We start from the raw sequence: 24,829 nt of genomic DNA on the forward strand, positions 1-24,829 counted from the left end.
CGCATACTAGCTGCACATTCAGTGAGTGGAAGCCCATGCGGTTGGTGAAGTCTACCGTGTGTAGACCTGAGCACCACATGAGTGCAGTCAATCACACCTGTGGGAATCCTGAAATCAGGGCAAATCCAATGGCCCTTGCATCCTGGCTCTCCCCGTCCCGGGTGAAATGTGCAAAGTTGTGTGCCATGGAGAAGATGGCATCCGTGACCTCATGGATGCATTTGTGGGTGGTGGATTGTGAAACCCCACAGAGGTCACCTGTGGAGCCCTGAAAGGAGCCACTGGCATAGAAATTGAGCGCAGCGTTCACTTTCACAACCACTGGCAGTGGATGCCCTCCATGTCCCCTTGGCGCCAAGTCCTGCAGTAAGTGGCAGATGTGAGCAACCAGGGCCCTAGACATGCGCAGTCATCGGTGACACTGGTTCTCAGTCATCTGCAGGAATGGCAGGCGGCGTCTATAGACCCTGGCTGTCACTAGGCACCGACCAGCCACGGCTCACTGTCGCTCCTGGACAGCGTGTATGTGGGAGCCCCTGCTGCACCTTCTTCATGAGGTTGCTGCTCCTGCCTTTGCACAGCCAGGAGCCTCAGTTGCTCTCTCCTCAGTTTTCTACGGTCTCTGTAGGCCATCAGGCATACAGTTAGGTCACCAGGATCCAAGATCCTGACATGGTCCTCCTGCAGCATGAAGGAGCGAGGGACGTGGTTATCATGGCTGTACTTAGCACTTTTCCTGGCCCTGTGTGACTGCCCCTTAATGCTTCCCGGAGAGCGCTGGCTACCCCTCGGATGGTCAGAGATGAGTGCGCTGCATGGCTGCCCTGTCAACCTGTGACATGGGGGACACTGGTCCAAACCAGGATGCTGAGATTGCAAGGGGCTGTGAGCACCTCCAGCAGTGACAGCTACATGGCCAGTGTTGGTGAGGAGATTGTACAATGAGTGCAGTCCAACTGCTCCAGGGTCCAATAAGGTGATGGCGGACTCGAAGTCTGTGCCGGAGGGGCAGGGGGGCCGGGGGTGGGGTAGGGGGGCACGGTAAGGTATGTAATGCTTCGTGGTCCTTTGGTGCCTCCACATTGCTTGCATGGGTGGGCAGGCTAGGAGCCTGACCCCAATCATAGCACTGTGGCTGCGCCTGATCTGTCTCAGTTGCAGAGGTATGGTCAGTTTATACAGGTGTACCTAAAGTGTGACCACTTCCCGCATTTACCCTGACCCCGACCTCATTTGCTTGTGTGTGGGATGCAGCGCCAGGGAGCATTTGACGCCCCCCCTCAAACAACAACAGTCGGCTTTAAGGCTGGCACTTCCCCTGGAGAGCAGCCCCCCCCCAACCCGGCCTCAGCAGTCGCCTTCAGGGCCAGGTATCAGTTGCCTCCACCACCCGCCCCCCCCCCACTAGTGCCCCTGAGGCCTGTAAACAGCGGGCGAGCTGTGGAAAACGCTGCTGCTCACTCACCTCAGTTCCCCCAAAGTGAAGGCCGCCAAGTGCACGTCGCCTGTGTGCTGTTGTGAAACACGTTGGCGTGCTTTCCCACCGATTTGGATGGACGATACGGCGGGGCTCCAAGAGCTTGGCACGATGGCCTTTTAATCATACGCTGATGTATTACAATTATCTTCCCGCCTACTGATGGCGGGAAACGCGGCCCGCTGTTGGCGGGCTGAGCAGAAGGTCGCAACCTGCCTTCGCACCAGCGTGAAGAAGGTTGCGCCATATTTTCTGCACACGCCACCAGAGGGCTCAGAAAATTCTGCCCTTTGTGTCGCACCTTATGAATGACTTTTGGAAATCCAAATATACAATATCAAGTGGTTCACTTTTACCTACCCTAATAGTTACATCTTCAAAAACTCCAATAGATTTGGTCAAATAGGATTTCCCTTTCATTAGGCCATGTTGACTTGTTCTAATCATACTATGCCTTTTAAGTGCATTGTTAAGATCTCTTTAATTACAGATTCCAGCATTTTCTTGATGACTGATGTCAGGTTAACCAGCCTGTAGTTCTCTGTTTTCCTTCTCCATCCTTTCTTGAAATGCAATGTGACATTTGTTAACTTCTAATCTGCTGGGACCAGTCCAGAATCTAGGGAATTTTGGAAAATCATAGTCAACACACCTACTATCTCTATAGCTAGCACTTTTAGGACCCGAGGATGTAGGCCATCAGGTCCAGGGGATTTGTCAGATTTTAGTCTCTTCGTTTCTCCAGTACTTTATTTCCCTGCTGATATTAATTACCTTAATTTCGTCACTCTTATGAGTCCCTAAGTTACCCTGTATTTCTGGTATGTAATGTTCGTCTTCTACTGTGAAAACAGACACAAAATATGTGTTCAGTGTCTCTGTAACTTCCCCATTCTCCATGATAATTTCTCCTGTTTCTGCTTCTAAAGGACCAACAATAGCTACTCGGAACATTCATACGTATCCTGGCATGGATATAAATTCACATCTTTGTGGCAAAAGCTAAGTTGAAACTGAAAATGCCAAAGAAGAAAAGGATCTGCAACCATTTAGACCTTGACATGTTGAAGAATGAGAACACCAGAGAGACATTCATTTTTAAAGCAAGAATAAGTATGAATGTCTCAGGATTGAGAAATCAGAACAAACAGAGGTCTCAGAACAAGAAATAGGAAGCAAATGGAAAAACATGAAAGAGAGTGTACAACATGCTGCACAAGAAATATTACCAAAATGGAAAAGAAAAAGAGACGAAGAGTGGATGAGTGATGATACCAGCAATGATGATAGAAAGAGGGAAAATAAAAACACACCTGAGTATGATGACATTGAAAAGAAAATGAAGGATGCATGTTGGCAGACTAATGAGAAATGGTATAATGAGATATGGGATTAAGTATTGGAGCTGGAAATAAATCACAAAATGAGATCCAAACACCAGAAGGTCAAACCTTTGACAGATAGAAAGAAAGGGATAACAACAGACAGTGGGTGTATAAAAGACAAATATGGTAAAATATTGTTAGAAAGTTATGCAGTCATAAAAAAACAGACAGTGCATATAAGTGAATTATACAATGATCCGTATTGAGGAAGTCCTCAAGATATTAGACAAACAATGAAGCAAACATTATGATATCAGAGCTAAAGAATGTTTTGAAATTGCTGAGTACAGGGAAAGCTCCAGGCATGGATGAAGCAGCAACAGAACATCTAAAAGTCCTTGGAGAAACAGAATTAGAAGTGATAACAGAAATTTGTGATCAAATATATACCAAAGCATACATTCTGAGTCACTTGAGGCATTATTTGTTGAGATGTCTAAGAAACCTAAAGCAATAGAGTGCAATCATTTTAGAACTATAAGCTTAACGAGTCATCTCATTAAAGTGATCTTGAAAATAATTATAGAAATAATAACTCATTTGAAGCAGGAGCTGGTGAAATACAGCCTACATTTAGACTTGGAGTAAGAATGAGAGAGGGAATATTTAACCAAAGAACAATCTTCAATAAATGTCTAGAAGTTATCAAGTACAGTTACATATGCTTCATAATCTATGAAAAAGGTTTTTTATCATATTTATAGACATATTGCTGAAAAGTGACAGTAAATATGTGTATCCAGAGCCTATATTGGGACAAAAGAGTGAGCATCCGGCTAGATGATGGACAATCCAACATGTTTCAAGTGAAGGGAGGAGTACGACAAGGCTGTGTTCAGTCACAGAAATTATTCAACTGTACATGGAGCAAATATTCAGAGAATTAGATGTACTTACAGGGGTATGAATTGGAGGAAAGAACATAACAAACTTGCGGTATGCTGATGATACAGCACTTCTTGAGAATCAGAAGAGGCCCTACAAAATATCATAGATCAAGTAAAATCTAAAAGATTAGAATATAGATTGACTATGAACAACAAAGAGACAAAAACAATGGTAGTTTGAAGGAATACATCAGATGAAACTAAAGTGAAGATTGAAGTGGATGGTGTCACACTCTAACAAATTGATAAGTTTGTCTAGTTAGGACAAATGATAACAGAAGATGGTAGATGTGATGCCAAAAGGAGCAGAAGGATAGTGTTACGATCCCCAGCTGAGGTTACCATTGGACAAGCCTGATCCCAGGGTGGAACCCAGCTTGATAGATCCTAACTTTTATTTGTTTGTTTAGATATGTGGAGAGTAGCTACTGAACAGAGTGACAGGGGTCAGCTAATGAACTTTTAACAAAAGAATAAAACATTTACTTAGCAAGAAAAGATGAACTATATTACAATACCCCTTCACCCATATCTATACCTTTACAGAGATATATAGATTTGTAAGGATAAAACAAGTTACCAAAACTATCTTACACTCTAATTTTCACAGTAAGTACACAGTCCATGTAAACCAATTGGCAACCTGTAGTCATGCACACCACAGTCTGAAACCAAGTGACAGATGCCAACTCAACCAAATGCTATGGATCCCTCCTCAACTCCTCCCAGATGCTTGTCACACCATGAGCCAATCGGACTCTCTGAACTCCATCTTTCACATAAGGGTTTCCAATCTCCACTTTCTGAGAACTCACTTAAATCTTCTCCCAAACTGACACCTTCTTTCAGATGCCTTCCACAAGGATCCACCTCCAGGGTTTTGAACTCTCCATCCCATGTTCCTCTGCCCTAGGAATCACATGCATTCAAGCTTTCTTCAATGCACTCTCCCTCACTGTCTCAGCCACCAACAGTACACCACTGCTTCACATGTCCATCGCAAAGTGTTATAGACTTTCAGCCATCTTATTGGACCTTCTCACGAGTCTTTATCTCTTTAAGCTTGAAGCTTAGAGCCTTTCTCTGCCCTTCACCCTTAACTTCACTTAATAGGACCTTTTCCAGGTTCCTGTCCTTCCTTTCACTAGAAGTTCTGCTTGGAACTTTCTCTTGTTCCACTCCCCTGGATTCTTGTGGACTTTCTTCTTTAGCTTGGGAGTGGCTATCTGTCCCTGGCAGCTAATTTCAACCAATTTTACCTCGGGACAGGCTATCTGACCCTTCCAGGCTGCTTCTGCCTTGCTGCTGTCTTCAAAACTAACTGAACTCAAACAGTTTCCAAATCAAACTTCTGTTTCTAGTTTTTTCTATGTATGTCTGCAGGAGGGACCTGCCTCTCTGGACCCCTGTTATCAGGCAACAGCCCAGTTTTCTCTACTCTTGTGTTTGCTTAACTTCTCTTTAGAAGTCCTAAACTCTCATTAGAAATGCAGGCACCTTTTAAAGTGAAACTAAAACTCAACTTGACCTTATCTTAACACACAAATACAGAAGTATAAATCAAACTTAAATTCCAAAGCTAGAACTCATTCCTAAATCCACAAATACACACATCACTTACTTAAACTATCCCTATTTCCTAACAATAGAGATAGCCAAAAGTAATTTTGTGAAGATGAAGAATGTGTTAACAAGAGAGCAGAGCAAGGATTTACGGGGCGGAGACGTCACTTCACTGGGGGAGGGGAGACATCCGGCGTCGCGAGTCATGAAGTCCTTCCCCTCTGAGGGGTGGCATCTCTTCTGGGGTAGGCTGGGGGCTGGGGAGACCTCCATCTGCGAGGGCCGTGTCACCTCATCCAGCCCCTCCGGACGCTCCGCCCTCTGGGGCTGAGGTGCACGCGGGCCCGGGAGCATTGGCGTGCATGACTCTGGAGCCAGATGATTTTTGTCCCCTCAAGCCAGTGCCCTCGGTGCTTTGGAGATCAGTGTGGGTTTGGGTGATCTGAGGGGGCGGACTCCAGGTGGCAGGTCTTACTCCGCGCCTTCTTACCATGCAGGGTCTCTCCCCCCGCCTCGCTGGCAGCCGAGATGGCAACGGCTGCTGGCAGCACCTCCCCTTGCGGGGAGGAAGATTGAGCGGTGACAGGGGGCGGGAAGGACCGGCGGTGCCAGCCGCGGCTGTCTGGATGGTATCGGCAGCCTGGGAGATTGGGCAGTCCCTCCTCACATGACCCACACCCTTGCAGGCATGGCACCACACGCCATCCGCGGTAGCGGCCTCCTCAAAGGCGACATCAAAAGCCCCCTTCAGTGCACTCCTCGTGGATCAGGCATATAAAAGCCTGGTGCCAGAAGGAGTACGTGATGGAGGCTGGCATCCTTCAGGCCGAACGGGATCGGCACCCCTGACCTCACCTCCCCCAGATGACAGAGGTGTGGGAGGAGGAGCCCATCAGGGACGAAGGCGGGACGTTTGAAAATACTAGCCTCTGGGCAGTGGTCTCCAGAGGGTCCACCGCCAGGAACGTCCCACCCACCATGAGCCCCTTTTCGAGGGCAAGGTGTGCTGCCCGCTCGGCGTTTAGAGTACGGCTTTCCCGTACATGTTTGAGGCTGCGACTATGGCCGAGGGCTCAAAAACCCTGGCCAGAACCATTACACAGGCCTCGGTGGTCATTGTGGGGTGGCTGTAGCACTTCGTCCCAAGCTGACGTGTTAGCAATTTAAATGGCGACGGGGCTGCAGGAGATGCAGGGGCCGAAGAGGCCGCTGCCCCCACATAGGTGACCCGAGCGGGCCCCGCCACCAGCAAAGATGTTGTCGCGGCTATCAGGGAGTGCTACACCCACCCTGATACCGGTAAAATATACACAACAAACAGAGCGTAGGGTAGCGGGAAATGGTGAGGGGGAGACAGAGAGGACAAAGGTAGGGGGGGTTTCTTGAGGTGTGGGTGGGGTTCCAATGTTCCGCTACAGGGGGAGGATGAGTCTTCACCTGGGCAGCTCAGTTCAGGAAAAATGGCAAATGTCTGTAGATGCAGCTGGCTCTGGGCAGTGCTAGCTAACCTAGGTAAGGCAAGGAAGGGCAGAGTAGGGCACAGGTCTTCTTCCCCTCAAGGTTCAGTCTCTTATTGCCCTCCCTGCTTGGATATTCTATTCCTCCCCCTGCAGACAACCATACAGATAAAATACAGTTCTTTTCTCCCCCAGGCATCCACCTTTTGCAGCAAAAGTCCTCCCCCTCCAACTGCAGGCAGAGCCTCTCTCCTCCAGCTCACCCCCAACTCCCAGACCCAGGCTCTTCAGGCCTTGCTAGGCCTTACAAGGTCCCAACCTGCAGGTGCAGTGTGTAATAGCAGCAGCAGCAGCCGCCTTTTTGGCAGCAGGCTTCTTGATCCAGTTGAGGACTAGAATGAAATCCCACAGCAGGAACAGCCACAGGAAATACCACAGCAGCAGCAACAGCCACAGGAAATCCCACAGCAGCAGGAACAGCCACAGGAAATCCCACAGCAGCAGCAACAGCCACTGGAAATCCCACAGCAGCAGCAACAGCCACTGGAAATCCCACAGCAGCAGCAACAGCCACAGGAAATCCCACAGCAGCAGGAACAGCCACTGGAAATCCCACAGCAGCAGGAATAGCCACAGGAAATCCCACAGCAGCAGCAACAGCCACTGGAAACCCCACAGCAGCAGCAACAGCCACAGGAAATCCCACAGCAGCGGCAACAGCCACAGGAAATCTCACAGCAGCAGGAACAGCCACAGCCAACACCAAGCTCAACCACAGCAACAGCTCAGCAGTAACGAGCTGCAGCTGAGACTAATGAGGAAGCGGAGCCTGGGCACAGGTGTTAATCACTTGCAAGATGTCACTTGAGTTGACCGAGTTGAGTGGAATGCCTGGGGTGGCGGCTGCGACGAAAGGCACAGTCACTGATTAAAGTCACCAAGAAGCCGCCTAAGAAGTGAAGAAAATCTCGCATGCAGAGCTATTCCACTTACGTATACAGGGTGCTGACCGAGGTCCACACTTCTATCTGAATCTCGTCCAAGGCCATGAGTGTTATGAATTCCTTCATTGTCAACATTTTCGAGCGCATCACCTCCGAGGCTTCGCACCTCATTCACTACAATAAGCGCCACACCATCTTGGCCAGGGAAATCCAGAGCACCGTCCGCCTCATGCTGCCAGGGGAACTGGCCAAACACACCATCTCCGAAGGCACCAAAGTGGTCACCAAATACACCAACTCCGTTTAGGTAGACAATTCTAAAGAGTATTAAAAAAATGGTAATCACTTGTACATAATGTTCACTATTGCCAATAAACCTGCCAAAATGTCTTCCTGCCTATGGCTCCTTGTTCTGATGAGCAGTGCTTGTGTCACTCAGATGTGAAACTTCGGTTTCTGCAAAGATAAAGGCAGGTCACTCAGTCCAGGGCCTCTATCGGGTGCTTTGTGCAGCCATCAGACCAAAGTTAAGTCCGGCCTCACACTCCCGGGACACAGTACTGATGCCTGCACCTCGGCGGTGCTGGTCATTGCTGTCAGAATGTCGTGGGCAGGCATCACAGAATTCCGTCATTCTCTCTGTGTGCTCTCAGCACCTTTAAGTGGGACTGGCCCCCATCTATTCAGCATCTGTGACAGGTGATGCTGTGCTTCTGAAGGGGTCAGGTGCTGAAGGCTGACAAAGGATCGGATGCTTTTAAAGTTTCATGGCTGTGTCTCTATGATATGACCCTGATTACAGAGTACAAGCGAGCTGTCCTCAGCCAAACAGGAGTCAGACATTCTCAGACACTACGTGAAGATCTATGGAGTGTCCTCACTGCATGTAGTCATCATCCTCCTGCAATTGAACAACTATTAGGGCCTCCATTACATCTCCATGACAGGAGCATTATCACAGAAGGTGTGTGTGTTGCCATAAGCCAGACTGGAGTCAAACGTTCACAAATGCAATGGGAGGACCTTATGGTGTCTCCTCACTGCATGTCGTCATCATCCTCCACAAATGTAGCAGCCATGAGGGCCCCCTGAGCACACTTGCCTCGTCTGGCCAGCGCAAGGGCCTCGTCACCATCATCATCGCCTTCCAGGATCTCCTTACCCTCATAAATGTTAACATCCTCCTCATTGAAGGAGACTTCCAGCTCCTCCATCTCCTCAGCCAGCTCCTCTCCCTGTTGCAGTGCCAGGTTGTAAAGGGCATTGCAAGTGACAATGATGCGTGATACCCTCTGTGGACTGTATTGCAGGGCTCCACTAGACCGGTCCAGGCACCAGAACCTCATTTTCAGCATCCTGATGGTTTGCTCCACCAAGTTGCAGGTTGCAGCATGAGCCTTGTTATACCTTTGCTCTGCTGCAGACTGAGGCTGCCACACGGTTGTCATCAGCCACGTCCTCTATGGGTAGCCCTTGTCCCCGAGGAGCCATTCCTGCAGCCCCTGTGGACCCTGGAAGATGTCAGGGATCTGTGACCGACTGAGAATGTAGGAGTCGTGGACAGTCCCTGGAAACTGTGCACAGACCTGCAGGATGCATTTGTGGTGGTCGCACACCAGCTACACATTCAGCGAGTCGAATCCTTTGCAGTTGACATAGTGGACCATGTGTTTCGACGGAGATCTGAGCACCACGTGAGAGCAGTTGATGGCACCCTTCATCTATGGAAAAATTGAGATTTGGGCAAACCGAATCGCTTTTGCATCGTGGCTGTCTTAGTCCGGCAAAATTCCATAAGGTTTGTGCCCTCGCGAAGTTGGCATCCGTGATCTCAAGGTGGGTGGAGGCTTGTGATATCCCACAGAAGTCACCTGTGGAACCCTGAAAGGAGCCACTGGCATAGAAATTGAGCACCATGGTCACTTTCACGGCCACTGGCAGTGAATAACCTCCTTGTCCACATGGTGCCAAATCCTGCATTGGCTGGGAGATGCAATTGACCAGTTCCCTAGACATGCACAGTCTTCAGCTGATTCTCGGTCATCTGCAGGAATGAAAGGCACCATTTATAGACCCTGGGCCTAGCTAGGCACTGACCAGCGATGGCTCATGGTGGCTCTTTGGCGGCATGAGTAAGAGCCCCAGCCGCCCCTTCTTCCAGAGGGTGCTGCTCCTCCCTTGCGCAGCCAGGCACCTCAGTCGCTTTCTTCTCCATCATCTTTACTCTCCGTACGACATGAGGGATACAGCTAGTTCACCAGGCTCCATGATCCTGATGTACTCTTCCTGCAGGATGAAAGAGGCAGTTGCATGGATAAGCATGGGCGTACTAAGAATCCCTTTTGGTTAAGTCTGAAGGCCCTTTAATGCATCCCGGACAGTGCTGGCCACCACTTGGATGGCAAGAGAATAGTGCGCTGCATGGCTGCCCGAAAACTAACCTACCTCCACTACACTCCACCTGACTGATTGGTGGCAGCTTTGCCCATTGGAATGCATGCTGTGCTCTCAGCTCACACACAGGCATTCTCCTAACCCACACTGCAAGGCTGCACTGTTAGCATGAACCATGATGGAGACTGGTCCAAACCGGGATGATGATATTGCAAGGAGCTGTGAGCGCCTCCACCAGTGATTGCTCCAGCAAGAAGATTGTACAACATGCTCCAGCAAGGAGATTGTACAACATGCCCAGTCATCTAACTGTTCTGCAGTCCACTAAAACACTCATTAGTTTGTAGTCTGTGCCCGAGGGGTGAAAAGCTGTGGAGCACTTGGTGGCACTTTGATGCCTCTGCATTGCTTGAGTGGGCAAAGAAGCTAGACGCCCGACTCCAATCATATCAATGTGGCTGCGTCTGAACTGTCTCAGCTGCAGAGGAACGGTCACTCTATACAAGGCGTCCCTAATGTGTGGCTGCTTCCCTCACCCACCCTGCCCTCACCCACCACCCCCCCCCCCCCCCCAACCCCCAAAGGCTTGTGCGCTACCTTCACCCACATGGGCAGCCTTTGCACCCTCCAAACTCACCTCAACATTAGGGCAGCCTTTGCCCCACCCCCTCCCACCAAAGTTGCCTCAACCGCAGGGCAGCCTTTGCCCCTGTCCTGCCAAAGTCACCTCAACTGCATGGCAGCCTTTTCCCCCTCACCAAAGTCACCTCAACCTTGTAGTCCAACAGATGTCCCTCACAAGTGGTCCGCAACGTTACCTTGTACTCACCTCTGAGTTCCCTCAAAATGCAGCCTGCCAAGTGCTGTTGTGAAACATGTCGGCGTGCAATCACACCCACGTGGGCAGATGATCCAGTGGGCGGGATGATTCCGGCAGGCTGACCTTCTAATGATTTGCAGATGTATTACAATGAGGTTCCTGACGTCTGATGGCAGGAAACGTGGCCCACCATCGATGGGCTGAGCAGACGATTGCAAGCTGGTTCCACAACATTGTGAAACTGATTTTTGGCCTTCTCACTATATTGTCCGTTCATGCTGCCGAGCACACCCGACGTCAGTGGACACAGACGATTCCACCCTATATCTCTGGCTAGTTGATTCTCATTTTATTTTATCCCTTTTTATCTACTTTTTGGTGGGCCTTAGAAACCCTGGTTTCTAAAACACACCTAATCCTCTGACTTACTATTATTCTTTGCAACATTATAAGCCTCTTCTTTTAATCTATTACTATCCTTAACCTCCTTCGTGAGCCAAAGATAGATATTTCTCACTGAGTTGTTGTTTTTCAATTCAATGTATTTTTGTTGAACAAATTTTATTGTTTCTTGCAATGTTTCCCACTGTTTATTTACCGCCATGCTTTTTAAATTTATTTGCTCAATCAACCTTAGCCAGCTCTCCCCTCATACCTATGTAATTGGCTTTGCTTAAATTTAAGATTATTGTTTATGATTGAAGTATGTGGTATTCAAACTGAATGTTGAATACAATTTTATCATGATCACTATTTCCTCATGGATATTTTACTATAATATTACTATTTAACCCCATCTCATTGCACAACGCTGGATCTAAATTTGCTTTATCCCTAGTTGTTTCCAAGACATATTACTGCAGGAAACTACCACAAAAGCATACTACAGACTCATCTTCCAGACTGCTTTTGCCAATTTGATTGGTCCAGTCTACATGTAGAGTAATGTCCCCCACAACTGTTCCATTGTTTTTGTTACAAGCTCCAATAATTTCTTGTTTAATGGTCTGTCCAAGTATTGTCACTTTTAGGGTCCTATAAATTAGTCCCACAAGCGTTTTTTGACCCTTGCTATTCCTAATATCCACTCATATTAAATCTACCTCCAGATTTTTTGAGCTAAGATCCTTTCTCACTAATATCCTTATATCATCCTTTATTCTCAGGGCTACCCCTCCTCCTTTTCCATTCTGTTTAAAATGTTATGTACCCTGGAATATTTATTTCCCAACTTTGCTTGTAACCATGGCTCTGTAATGGTGATTAAAGGTGGCACCCTTGACAGGACTGGAGCATCAGCCCAGCCTTCTTGCTCAGGTCCTGGAGTGGGACATGAACACACAACCTTCTGACTCAAAGGTGAGAGTGTTACCAACTGAGGCATAACAGTAATAAAAGATCACCAATTTAAATTTCTCACTGAATGATGAGGAGAGGGGTTGGAAGACATTTGTTTAGATTGACATGGAATCTTTGCCACAGGGAGTGGTTGAGCTGGACCATTGCAACTTCTAAAGTAAACTTGGATAAATATCCGAAGCAGGGGAAGAAACAACGCTTTAGGCAGAGGACAGGACATTGTGATTAGTTTTGTATAGAGCCAGAAAGTGCATAATGGGCAAAATAGCCTCTTTAACGTAAGTCCAATACACCAAGGCTGGCTCAGCTGCACTGGAAGGGAGGAAGAAGAGTGGAAGAGCAATAGTGATAGGGTATTCATCGGTTAGGGGAACAGACAGGCAGCTCTATGGCCATAGACTTGACCCGTGGTTGGTATGTTTACCACCTGGTGCCAGGGTGAAGGATGTCAGAGAGTGGCTGCAGGACATTCTTTTGTGGGAGGGTGAAAAGCTAGAGGTCATTGTCCATATTGGCACCAACAACATATGTAGAAAGAGGGATAAGGTCCTGAATGTAGATTTTAGGGAGTTAGGAAAGAAATTAAAAAGCAGGATTACTCCGAGTGCCAGGTACTAGTGACCATAGGAATAGGAGGATCGAGCGATTGAACATGTGGCTGGAGAACTGGTGTAGGCGGGTGGGCATCAGACCTCTGTATAATTGGGATTGGTTCTGGGGCCGGTGGGACCTACAGAAGATGGATGGCTTGTACATTGCATTTGATCAAAGGAAGTGGCTTATAAGGTTGCCAGAAAAAAGCAGAGCCCAAAGATTGTGAGCAATTTAGAATCCAGAAAAGGAGGACAAAGAAACTGATAAAGAAAGGGAAAAGGGAATCTGAATACAAGCTAGCGAGGATCATAAAGGTAAAAGTTTCTTTAGTATGTGAAAAGTATTAGCAAGGACGAATATCAGCAAGGACAAATGTGGGTCCATTACAGGCAGAGGCATGAGAATTTATAATGGAGAATAGGGAAATGGTGGTGAAACTAAACAATTACTTTGTGTCTGTCTTCACAGAATCACAGAATCACAGAGTGCAGAAGAGGCCCTTCAGCCCATCAAGTCTGCACTGACACTTGAGAAACACCTAACCTACCAAATCATTTACCAGCACTTGGCCCATAGCCTTGAATATTATGATGTGCCATGTGCTCATCCCAGGTACTTTTTAAAGGATGTGAGGCAACCCGCCTCCACCACCCTTCCAGACCGTCACTACCCTCTGGGTAAAAAAGTTTCCCCTCACATCCTCCCTAAACCTCCTGCCCCTCACCTTGAACTTATGTCCCCTCGTGACTCACCCTTCAACTAAGGGGAATGGCTGTTCCCTATCCACCCTGTCCATGCCACTCATAATCTTGTACACCTCGATCAGGTTACCCATCAGTCCTCTCTGCTCTAACGATAAACAACCCAAGTCTATCCAACCTCTCTTCATAACTTAAATGTTTCATCCCAGGCAACATCCTGGTAAATCTCCTCTGCAGCCCCTCCAGTGCAATCACATCCTTCTGATAATGTGGCATCCAGAACTGCACACAATACTCCAGCTGTGGCCTCACTAAGGTTCTATACAACTCCAACATGACCTCCCTACTTTTATATTCTATGCCTCGATTGTTAAAGACAAGTGTCCCCTATGTGTCCCATATGCCTTTTTCACCACCCCCAGTAACATGCCTCTCTGCCTTCAGAGATCTATGGACACACACACCAAGGTCCCTTTGTTCCTCAGAACTTCCTACTGTCACGCCATTCATTGAATACTTCCTTGTCAAATTACTCCTTCCAAAGTGTATCACATTTTTCAGGGTTAAATTCCATCTGCCACTTATCTGCCCATTTGACCATCCCGTCTATATCTTCTGGTCGCCCAAGACACTCAACCTCACTGTTAACCACCTGGCCAATCTTTGTGTCATCCGCAAACGTACTAATCCTAACCCCCACATAGTCATCTATGTCGTTTATATAAATGACAAATAATAGGGGACCCAGCACAGATCCCTGTGGTACGCCACTGGACACTGGCTTCCAGTCACTAAAGCAGCCTTCTGTCATCATCCTCTGTCTCCTACATCTAAGCAAATTTTGAATCCACCTTATCTAATTACCCTGTATCCCATGTGTATTTGCTTTCTTTAAAAGTCTCCCATGCGGGACTTTGTCAAAGGCTTTGCTGAAATCCATATAAACTAGATCAACTACACTACCCTCATCTACACACCTGGTCACCTCCTCAAAAAATTCAATCAAATTTGTTAGGCGTGACCTCCCTCTGACAAAGCCATGCTGACGACCCCTAATCAAACCTTGTCTCTCCAAGTGGGGATAGATTCTCTCCTTTAGAATTTTCTCCAATAGTTTCCCTACCACTGACATGAGACTCACTGGCCTATAGTTCCCTGGCTAATCGCTACAACCCTTCTTAAATAGCAAAACCACATTAACTGCTCTCCAGCCCTCTGGCACCTCCCCTGCGGCCAGAGAGGAAATAAAAATTTGGGTCAGAGCCCCTGCGGATCTCCTCCCTTGCCTCCCTCAGCAGTCTGGGACACAAATCATCTGGACCTGGAGATTTGTTCACTTTTAAGCCTGCCAACCTCCAATACCTTGTCACTCCCTATATCAATTTGCTCAAGATCCTCGCAGTTTCTCTCCCCGAGTTCGATACCTTCAACCTCATTCTCTTGGGGTGAAGACAGATGAGAAGTATTCGCTGAACACTCTACTGATGTCCTCTGGCTCCACCCATAGATTGCTCCCTTGGTCCCTAATGGGCCCTACTCTTTCCCTGGTTATCCTCTTCCCATTGATATACTTATAGAACATCTTGGGATTTTCCCTACTTTCACCAGCCAGAGCTTTCATATATGCCCTCTTTGCTCTCTTAATTGCTTTCTTAAGCTCCACCCTGCACTTTCTGTACTCCGCTAATGCCTCCGCTGATTTGCTTCCCTTGTACCTGCTAAAAGCCTCCCTTTTCCTTCTCATCTTTTCCTGAATATCTCTGGTCATCCATAGTTCTCTGGGCTTGTTACTCCTTACTATCACCTTAGAGGGAGCATGTTGAGCCTGCACCATCCCCATTTCCTTTTTGAATGCCCCCCACTGCTCATCTGTAGATTTCCCCACAAGTAGCTGTTCCCAGTCTACCTTGGCCAGATCCTGCCTTATTTTACTAAAATCCGCTCTCCCCAATCCAAGACATGTTTTTGCAATCTATCTATTTCTTTGTCCATAACAAGCTTAAATTGTACCATGTTGTGGTCGCTATCACTAAAATGCTCCCCCACCACCACCTCAGCCACCTGTCCAGCTTCATTCCCCAGAATTAGGTACAGCACTGCGCCATTCCTTTTTGGACACTCTACATATTGACCTAAAAAGTTCTCCTGTACACATTTCAAGAAATCCACTCCATCCAAACCCTTAACACTATGTCTATCCCAATTAAAGTTGGGAAAGTTGAAATCACCTAATACAATTACCCTATTGTTATTGTTTTTACACCTCTGCAAATTGTGCACATATTTGCTCCTCAATTTCCAACTGACTATCTGGTGGTCTATAATAAACACCTAACAATGTGGCTGCCCCTTTTTTATTCCTAAGCACTACCTATAAGGCTTCATTCAATGCCCCCTCCAAGATATCATCTCTCCTTACTGCAGTAACTAACTCCTTAACTAATAATGCAATGCCTCCTCCTCTTACCCCTCCCCTGTCTCACCTGAAGATTCTGTATCCCGGAATGTTGAGCTGCCAATCCTGCCCATCCCTCAACCATGTCTCTGTGCTGGCTACTATATCACAATTCTACATGTCAATCCTCACCCTTAACTCATCCATTTTACCTGTAATACTCCTGGCATTAAAATAGAGGCCATCCAGCCTTGCATTACTCCTTCGAAACTTAATGCAGCTGTACTCCCTCTGACTTGGTTGTTTTACTGTATTATGATGTGTGCCTATACTGCTAACGTTCTTTGTCCTCTCCCCATGCCGAATTAATTTAAACTCCTCCCAACAGCACTAGCAAACCCGCCCGCAAGGATGTTAGTCCCATTCTGGTTCAGATGTAGACCGTCCCGTTTGTACAGGTCCCACCTTCCCCAGAAATGGTCCCAATGATCTTGGAATCTAAAACCCACCCTCCTGCACCAACTCTTAATGCATGTATTCATCTGTGCTATTCTCCTATTTCTGAGCTCGCTAGCACGTGGCACTGGGAGTAATCCAGAGATTACAACCCAATAGGTCTTGCTTTTTAGTCTACTGCCTTACTCCCTGAATTCTTGATGCAAGACCTCATCCCTCTTTCTACCTATGTCATTGGTACCAACATGTACCATGACCTCTGCCTTATCACCCTCCCCCTTCAGGATGCCCTGCAGCCATTCAGTGACATCCCGGACCCTGGCACCAGGGAGGCAACACACCATCCTGGAGTCACGTTGACAGCCACAGTAGTGCCTATCTATTTCCCTGACTATAGAATACCCTATTACTATTGCTCTTCCTCTCTTCCTCCCCTCCTGTACAGACAGGCTGCTTGTGGTGCCAGAAGCTTGGCTCTGTCTGCACTCCCTGGAGGAACCAGCGCCCTCATCAGCCTCCAAAATGGAATGCCGATTTGTGAACAGGACCCCAGGGGACTCCTGAATTACCTACCTGTTTCTCTTGGACTGCCTGGTGGTCACCCATTCCCTTCCTTCCTCAAGTCTCTTCAGCTGCGGTGTGACCACTTCTCTAAATGTGCTATCCATGATGCTCTCAGACTTGTGGATGCTCTACAGTGTCCCCAGCCGCCGTTCCAGCTCTGAAACCCGAGCTTCCAGGAGCTGCGACTGGACACATTTGCTGCACACATGCTGGTCCCGGGCACTGGAAATGTTCCCGGCTTCCCACATGGAGCACGAGGAGCACACCATGGTGTTGAGCTCTCCTGCCATGACTTATCCCTTTAAATTAAACCTTTTAAATCAATTACTCTAGCGCCCTTCTTTCCTGATGCTCGTTACAACAGAATATACAAACTGTAAACCACAAAAAGACCTTAAACTATAAGCGATAAAAGTAGGTAATACTTACCCGACCTTACCTCCTACTTATCAGTCATTCCTTTCCCTTGTAGCCTCTACTGCTGCAGCAGGGCAAGACCACTTTCTGAAGATTTAAGAAGTTGGATAGCAAGGAAAAAATGCAAAGAGCACCGAATTCCCACTGTGCACCAAATTGCCAAAACCCACACTCACTCTGGCTGTGTCTCACTCTCGATGAGTTATCTCCCCTGTTCGTGTGCAAGCACACTGTAGTGTGCTTCTAAATAGCCCCTTTATTAAATAGAGCTGAGATGACTCATACCAGTTAAGCTTCAAATAGTAATCAACACCTATTCAGGCCCTAATTAGGCTTCAGGTGATTGACAGTTAACTGTCACACAGTCAGCTGAGTCAGCTTCCTTACCAACCTTTTAACTACACTACTGAACTTACAAATATTAAAGAGAAATTAAAGAGAAAGACTTACCAGTTCAATTCCCACTGTGCACCAAATTGCCAATACCCACACTCACTCTGGCTGTGTCTCACTCAGGATGAGGTCTCTCCCCTGCTCGTGTGTCAGCACACTGTACCTTCATGGAGGTAGGTACAGAAAATCTCTCAGAAATACAAGGGGGCCAAAGGACATGTGAAAATGAGGAACTTGTTAATACATTAGGATTAACAAAGAGGTAGTGCTCAAAAAAATTAATTGGATTGTACATTGATAAATCCCCTGGACCAGATGGTCTGCATCCCAGAATGTTGAAAGAGGTGGCTATAGAGATAGTGAATGCCTTGGTGGTTATCTTTCAAAATGCTGTGGATGCTGGAAAGTTTCCTGCAGATGGGAAAGTAGCAAATGTAATCCCACTGTTTAAGAAGGGAGGGAGAGAGTAAACGGAGAACTGCAGATCTGTTAGTTTGACGTCAGTAGTAGGAAAAATGTTAGAATCTATTACAAAGGATGTGATAACTAGACACTTGGAAAATAATGATATGATTGAGCAGAGCCAACATGGATTTATGAAAGGAAAATCAAGTTTGACAAACCTGTTGTAGTTTTCTGAGGATGCCACTTGTAACATAGATAAAGGAGAACCAGTGGATGTGGTGTATTTGGATTTTCAGAAGGTTTTTGTTAAAGTCCTACACAGAAGGCTAGTAAACAAAGTAGAGCACATGGGATTGGGGGGTAATATGCTGGTATGGGTTGAAAATTGGTTAACGGACAGTAAATAAAGAATAGGAATAAATGGTCATTCTCAGGATGGCAGGCTGTTACTAGTGGCATACTGCAAGGGTCAGTGCTGGGGCCACAGCTATTCACAACATATATAAATTATTTGGATGTGAGGACCAAAAGTAATATTTCCAAGCTTGCTGTTGACACAAAACTTGGTGGGAATATGAGTTGTGAGGAGGATGCAAAGAGGATTCAAGATGATTTGCACAGGCTAAGTGAGTGGGCAAGAACATGGCAGATGGAATATAATGTGAATAAGTGTGAAGTTAGACACCGGTAGAAAAAACAGAAGTATTTCTTAAATGGTGAGAGATTGGGAAGTGTTGATGTCCAAAGGGACCTGGGGGTCCTTGTTCATGAGTCGCTAAAAGCTAGCATGCATGTTCAGCAAGCAATTAGGAAGGTAAATAGTATGTTGGCTTTCATCACAAGGAGATTTGAATACATGAGTAAAGATGTCTTACTGCAATTGGATAGATCCTTGGTGAGGCTGCATCTGGAGTATGTTGTACAGTTTGGTCTCCTGATCTAAGGAAGGACATACTTACCACAGAGGGAGTGCAACAGAGGTTCACCAGACTAATCCTTGGAATGGCGGGATTGTTTTATGAGGAGAGATTGAGGAAACTGGGCCTGTATAGTTTCGAAGAATAAAAGGTGATCTCATTGAAACTTATAAAATTCTTACAGAGTTTGACAGGGTGTATGTAGATAGGATGTTTCCCCTGAATGGCAAGTCTAGAACCAGGGGACACAGTTTCAGAATTAGGGCAGGCCATTTAAGACTGAAATGAGGAGGAATTATTTCACTCAGAGGGTGGTGAAACTTTGAAATTCTCTACCCCAGAGGGCTGTTGAAGTTCAATCATTGAGCATGTTCAAGACAGAAATCAATAGATTTCTGATTTGAATGACATCGGGGGATATCAAGACACTGGGGGAAAATGGCGTAGAGGTAGAGGTTCAGCCATGATCTCTTTGAATGGTGGAGCAGGCTCAACAGGCCAAATGGCCTATTCCTGCTCCTATGTTCCTATTTTGCTTTGTTCCTATGTAATCCTCTGTGGGTCTATGAAAACCTTTCTTATGTTTCCTTCTCCAACACTTCAGGTGCATATTCGAGGAAGGATCCAGAACAGTCTCTTTTAAAGGAATAGTGCAGATTCAATTTTCTTCCACTTGACGTTTAGTGAAGAATAAAAGGCTCCATCAGCACTGGTTTAAAATTCCCATTAGCTGTCCGAGTAATTCCCCAGTCAATCAATTGTGCAATTTTGTGCTCATTTCAGCTTTGTTCATGTATGCTTATCAGAAATTTTGGATAAGAGCAGGAAAGTGAGCAATGTTGTTTGAATTTGTCATGTCACAATATTCTGGCTGAAATTGCACATAGTAGGAATTTCCAACCTATGCTGAGTAATTTTGAGAATGATACTTTTCGATCATGACTGTGCTGAGAGAGTATAGGAAAGAACAAGAAGAACGACTTCAGGACTCAGCACTAAATTATGAAGAGACATTCACATGTTCATTTGGTTTCATTGCAGAAAGGAAGATTAAGTATCGGCATTACCAAATGTTGTAAGTGATGGATGATAAAGATACAAACAGGGTTATTTAACTTGAACTATAAGTGCAGAACAGGAGTATATTGGTATTAAAGTGACAAACCTGAAGGAAATGTGAAGATTTTTTCTGTGCAGAATAGTGAATTTGAAGAATAGACTTCTGGATAAAGCAATGAATTTTGGCTATCATAATTAGCTTTGAAAAGAGAGCATGACCAAATGTCTAGTTCATAACAAACTAGGAGTTGCACGGTTATAGGCAAATAGATATAATCCAGTGATATGTTGAAAATTGAGCTTTTTGACCTACTGGTATCATGGAGATGTGATGGCAGTGAAGATAATTACTTCCTGATATGGCTGGAATCTTACGGAGGTGACGGGGTCCTCGGCTGCCAGGTGGAGAGCCAGTGAGATCCCCGTCTTGTATCTTTTTGAGAAGGCCCACCGAACCCTGTGCCACTCACAAGATTCTTGCACATTTGACAGGCCAGCAGTGGGCCTTACCTCAAGCCTTGCTGGCCAATCAGAGGGTGGAAGCTCTTCTGTAGTCAGTAGCGCCACCGAGGAGGTGGTGGCTTCTGTCAGTATTACACCCACTTGAGGCTTTGGATCAAGGAGGGACCCAGGAACAGGTCAGTGGTGGCAGGAAGGGGCCACAGGGTGAGGGGCAGGAGAGAGGGTGTCAGCAACAAGGGCAGGAGAGTGGCCTCCTTTTAGATGCCTGGTCCCTTGATCAGGCACTGAGCGCCTTTGAATGAGGGACCCTCCCAGGAGCCCGCAAGCAAACGTGCCAGGGTTTGCTTGTCATGCTTCCTGCATGGTGAGCTCCATGCTCTGATAAATGGGTGGAGGCAGGAAGGTGGCAGGGTCCCCACCTGCCACACTCTTACCTGATGAAATGCCCCCCTGCCACCAGACTCATCACGGTGAGGGGAGGGGGTGGGGCTCAGGGGGACACACAAGATTCTGCCGATAATGTAGGATCAAAGTAAGTCTTTTGGAACTTCACTTGATTTAGCTTGGGAGGGAACAGGGGAAACCTTGCAGACATTTTCCTCTGGAAATTAAATGAATGAGGTAGAGTCCTTAAACAAAAACAGAATTACCTGGAAAAACTCAGCAGGTCTGGCAGCATCGGCGGAGAAGAAAAGAGTTGACGTTTCGAGTCCTCATGACCCTTCAGCAGAACTGAGTAAAGTTAGGAGAGGGGTGAAATATAAGCTGGTTTAAGGTGGGGAGGAGAGACATTTGCAGGGGAGGGGTTGTTGGGACAAGCAAGCAGTGATAGGAGCAGATAATCAAAAGACAAAGGAACAAAGACGTGTTAAAGGTCGTGATATTATCTAAGAGAATGTGCTAATTAAGAATGGATAGCAGGACACTCAAGGTACAGCTCTAGTGGGGTTGGGATGGAAAGACTGACAAGGTATTAGTTGTAGATTTAAAAATAATGGAAATAGGTGGGAAAAGAAAAATCTATATAAATTATTGGAAAAAACAAAAGGGAGGGGGAAGAAACGAAAAGGGGGTGGGGATGGGGGAGGGAGTTCAAGATCTAAAGTTGTTGAATTCAATATTCAGTCTGGAAGGCTGTAAAGTGCCTAGTCAGAAGATGAGGTGCTGTTTCTCCAATTTGTGTTGGGCTTCACTGAAACAATGCAGCAAGCCAAGGACAAACCTGTGGGCAAGAGAGCAGGGTGGAGTGTTAAAATGGCAAGCGACAGGGAGGTTTGGGTCTTTCTTGCGGACAGACCGCAGGTGTTCTGCAAAGCGGTCGCCCAGTTTACATTTGGTCTCTCCAATGTAGAGGAGACCGCATTGGGAGCAACGAATGCAGTAGACTAAGTTGGGGGAAATGCAAGTGAAATGCTGCTTCACTTGAAAGGAGTGTTTGGGCCCTTGGACGGTGAGGAGAGATGAAGTGAAGGGGCAGGTGTTGTATCTTCTGCGTGGGCATGGGGAGGTGCCATAGGTGGGGGTTGAGGAGTAGGGGGTGATGGAGGAGTGGACCAGGGTGTCCCGGTAGAGTCCTTACTGGAGATGATATAGCGGGGTCTTTGAGGGAATGGATTTAATGGATGATGTTGCTTTTTTTTCTCCACCATGTTTTAATAATCATCTCACAAGTTTAAGTTAATATTACAAGTGAGTGAGTTGTGTACGACTCTCTTACTGTTGGGATCTCACCAGTAATTTGTTGAAGGAATATGTTAACATTGTCAAGAAATAAAATAGCAGAAGAGTTTGCTTTCTTATTGATCCGTTCATTTACCCACATGCAAACTGGTAAATCCATGTAAAAGTTCTCAGATTGGCACTTTCCAATAAAATATTGAATTGGAGACATAACTTTACCATCTCTGCCAGAACTGTGCGACCCCATTCAACACAAAAAGTTTCAGGTTGACCTCGGTACTGAAACACTTGTACATTAGAGTACCAGCCAATGTCAAAGTGATTCTAAAAGGAATTAACTAGGCCATTACTTGATCCTCTGACTAATTTAATATCAATCCAAAGATTAGCAGGAAATGCCAACATGGGGAGTTTTCAAACAATGCTGCTCCTTGGTAAAAAAAAACTGTCTTCATCTGGAATGCCAGCTCAAATGTAAAATTATTTACTGCATCAGTCTGGTTGTAGAATGCATTAAGAAACAGGAAAATTGTGATTTGCTCATTGAGAAATCCGTACAGTTTCTTCAAGGCTTTCTGTAGTCCCATTAAGCAGCAGGATACAATTTATGATACATTTGTCCTTGCTGCAGTAGTCTCTTATTTTACCTTGTTATGCGACCTACTGTACGAAAAAGGCATTTGGGGTGGCATCTTTTCTATATTAGTACTTCGCTTTCAAAGATATTTTTTATACATCAGCAGAAACTTCACAAAACATTTCTCATTGATAAGTGTCAATCCCATGTGTATCCCTCTGACAAAATGAATGGTTAGAATGTTCCAGGGGACAGATTTCCAATTTGCTTGTGCGCACTTACTGAATAAAATGTACCAAAAATGGAAAGCATTGCTGAAGCATATTAATGAATAACTTGATATTAAATTGAAAACTTAATAGGCAGAATGGTGAATCAAAATTTGACAGTTTTATTATTGAAAATGAGCTACTATAATGCTATGAGGCAATTACAATCTTGTGTATAGTTTTACAAATAGAATTTTTGAAAGTAAAGCCAATATGGTACACTGTTCTCTGAATTTAATTATGAAAATTATTTTCAAAATGTAAAACAATCAAATTTTTGGAATTCAAAATGAAACAGATTTTAATTGTTAATCATTTCCGCTCCTCTACCATATGAAAAGCACTTAAGCAAACTTTCTCAGACTGCCAGAAAGCAAGGAGTGGTGGCATGAAGCGACCCACTTTGTAGAAATATTTTAGACTCGGTGGGGGGGGTTTGGGGTGGGATTTTATGGATCCCCCAAGAGCGGGAAACGTGGTGCGATTGGATTAGGGGGGATGCGCAATTTTGATTTCCCAACGGCAGGGTGAAATGCCAAGGTTAAATCAGCAACATGTTTGAAGCATGTCGGGTCTCACGCTGTCCTGTGGCGAGTCTGTACTTGTAATAATTTTGCATGCCATGAATACTCATTAATGTAATTTATAAAAAAACTAAAGTCCTATGTTCAAGACAAAGGCAGCAGCGCAGGAGAATCTCATTGCACCCAATTCACATTTGTTTAAAGGTGGCATGCACCAGTTGGTTTTGTGCAGTTTTTTCTGAGGTCAGCAGTTTTCCTTGTTGAACTCCTCTGCACAAGAGAGGGGAGCAGGAGGATGGCAGCTTCCTGGAGACTTGGTACTGGCAACAGTGACTCAGTGGTAGTAACATAGGAACAAGAGTAGGCCATTCAGCCCATCGAGCCTGCTCCGCCATTCAAAAAGCTCATGGCTAATCATCCACTTCAATGCCTTTTCACACACGATCTCCATATTCCTTGACGTCATTGGCATTTAGAAATCTGTCAACCTCTACTTTAAACATATTCAATGACTGAGCTTCCACAGCCCTCTGGGGTAGAGAGTTCCAAAGATTCACAACGCCTTGACTAAAAATAATTCTCCTCATCTCAGACCTAAGTGGCTTCCCCCTTATTTTGAAATTGTGTCCCCTGGTTCTAGACTCCCCAACCAGGGGAAACATCTTACAGGCAGCTACCATCTCTACCCCTTTAATCATTTTGCAGGTTTCAGTGAGATCACCTCTCATTCTTCGCAGGAGGTGGTGGTCAAACTGACATCAGTTACCCTCCCAGTAGCAGGGTGAACCAATGAGTTGCCATTAAGTGCTCACTTAAAAATTGGTGGCACCATCGGGATCTGTCCAATGGCAGGTGGGTCCCCCAGTGAGGCTGAAGACTGGCACGTGCCTGGAGGCAGCCTCCTGACAGCTTGCTGTGGGGGGACCTTGGGGGGCAATGAGCCCTCCTTTAATTCCAGATGTCCTCATGGTCCCCCACCTACACCAGCAACACCCGACTCTCCCAGTGGAGCTGCTGGCCACCCACAGCCTTGGACACTCTGACTTGACCTTCCACTTGTGGACCCTCCCAGCTACCTCTAACTAGACAAGGCTCCCAGAGGCATAATTGGTCACTTCCAAGAAGATTGT

This window comes from Cetorhinus maximus, chromosome 3 (assembly GCF_964194155.1).
Source record: "Cetorhinus maximus chromosome 3, sCetMax3.hap1.1, whole genome shotgun sequence".
Classification (NCBI taxonomy): Eukaryota; Metazoa; Chordata; class Chondrichthyes; order Lamniformes; family Cetorhinidae; genus Cetorhinus; species Cetorhinus maximus.